The following is a 1,808-nucleotide window of genomic DNA, read 5'->3' as shown; positions in this document are numbered from 1 at the left end:
AAGGAAAGAAGGAAAGAAGGAAAGACAAGGAAGGAAGGAAGGAAGGAAAGACAAGGAAGGAAGGAAGGAAGGAAAGACAAGGAAGGAAGGAAGGAAGGAAAGACAAGGAAAGAAGGAAAGACAAGGAAGGAAGGAAGGAAGGAAGGAAGGAAGGAAGGAAGGAAGGAAGGAAAGACAAGGAAGGAAGGAAGGAAAGAAGGAAAGACAAGGAAGGAAGGAAGGAAGGAAGGAAGGAAGGAGGTTGGGACCAGCACCTTTAACTGGGCTGTTTCGGAATGCTGCGCTCGGGTCCTTCCTCGTTAGTATAGTGGTAAGTATCCCCGCCTGTCACGCGGGAGACCGGGGTTCGATTCCCCGACGGGGAGACCTCACAACTTTTTTTTTTTTTTTTAAATAAAATAAATTCCAGAAAGAAGCCCAAATCCCTAACCAAACCATGCTTTCTTTTCTCTTCATTCCACCCCAGCAAAAAGAGATTCTTTTTTTTTTTTACCCTTGATTGGATTCTGTGACTTTGGCATCTTAGGCTCCTTTGCTCTTTCATTCATTCATCCGTTTGTTTGATACAGCCCTCCATCTCCCGCAGGTGACCCGAGGCGGCTTACAATGAAACAGGTACAATGGATCGGATAAAAAAAAAAAGAAAGAAACCTAACATGCAACCCTGCCTGTTCTCCAGAGAAGATGGCAGGGGGGGAGGCTACAAGATTTCTGCACCCCTCCAGCTGTCTAGAGGCTAATGTAACCCCCTCCCTAGCAAATCCAGGGGTGCTCCTTTTGAAGAAAAGGGGGGAGTTATAATTCACTGGGGCAGGTTGCAATTTGCAAAGAAAAAAAAGAGGGCGGCGACGGCGCCTTGAAAGGAAGAACGAAGAAGGAGGATGACATCAGCCGAAATAGCTCAGTTGGGAGAGCGTTAGACTGAAGATCTAAAGGTCCCTGGTTCGATCCCGGGTTTCGGCAGATACTTTTTTTTCTTTTTTGGGGTGTGTGTGTGTATGTGTGTGTGTGTGGTGTTTGCAAACTCTTTTTTTTTTTTTTTGGCGTGGCACCCTGGAAAGAAGCCAAAAGGAAGCAGGACCCCCATCCAAGCCCCTTCAGCTGAGGTTTTGTGTGTGTGTATATGTGTGTGTGTGTGTGTGTGTGTGTTTTGCAAAGGATGCAAAGTTGCATGGGCTGCTGATGCTCGCTCCCGTCTGCTTGAGTCTCTTGCACGAGATTCTTGCCTAGGAAACGTGTGGAAGGGGGACCCTTGGCTTAAGGCAGAGGGGTCTTCCAACTTGGCCCTTTGATTGATGACTGGTGGACTTCAACTCCCAGAATTCCTCAGCCAGCTTGCCTGGCTGAGGAATTCTGGGAGTTGAAGTCCACCAGTCATCAATCAAAGGGCCAAGTTGGAAGACCCCTCTGGCTTAACGTGTCCCAGAAGTTGACTCTGCTTTGCCTCCAAGGAGGGTGACTGGAACCCTCCGAAAAGGCTCCTCCTCGTTAGTATAGTGGTAAGTATCCCCGCCTGTCACGCGGGAGACCGGGGTTCGATTCCCCGACGGGGAGGCCTGCAATCTTTTATTTGATTTTTATTTGTAAAAGTAATTTTTTTTTTCTTCTGCAAAAATCCAAGCGTTGGGAAACGCCGCCGCCTTTTTTGGCTTGGATTGATGCAATAGCGGCAGACACCTCCAAGGAAGATTTAAGCAGAAAGTTGCAATGGGGGTAGAGTGGGGCAGCCCCTTTTGCAGACTTGGCTTATTATGGGGAAAGCTCTGGCCTTGCTGGAGAAAGGGAGTGGGGAGGCTGCCATTTTGCCC

At 48.3% G+C, this 1,808-nt stretch overlaps 3 non-coding genes across 3 annotated transcripts; all 3 read left to right on the top strand.

The window, feature by feature from the left end:
* The first annotated feature begins 293 nt into the window (after positions 1-293).
* On the top strand, positions 294-365 carry TRNAD-GUC. The gene has a single exon. It is a non-coding gene; the product is annotated as a tRNA-Asp (tRNA).
* Positions 366-890: 525 nt separating this feature from the next.
* Positions 891-963, top strand: TRNAF-GAA. The gene has a single exon. It is a non-coding gene; the product is annotated as a tRNA-Phe (tRNA).
* Positions 964-1,482: 519 nt separating this feature from the next.
* TRNAD-GUC lies at positions 1,483-1,554 on the top strand. The gene has a single exon. It is a non-coding gene; the product is annotated as a tRNA-Asp (tRNA).
* The last annotated feature ends 254 nt before the right edge of the window (positions 1,555-1,808 follow it).

This window comes from Protobothrops mucrosquamatus, unplaced genomic scaffold, assembly GCF_001527695.2.
Source record: "Protobothrops mucrosquamatus isolate PMUCROS unplaced genomic scaffold, P.Mucros_1.0 scaffold_39, whole genome shotgun sequence".
Lineage (NCBI taxonomy): Eukaryota > Metazoa > Chordata > Lepidosauria > Squamata > Viperidae > Protobothrops > Protobothrops mucrosquamatus.
Note: the sequence above shows the minus strand (reverse complement) of the source record. Positions and strands in the feature narration are given on the sequence as shown.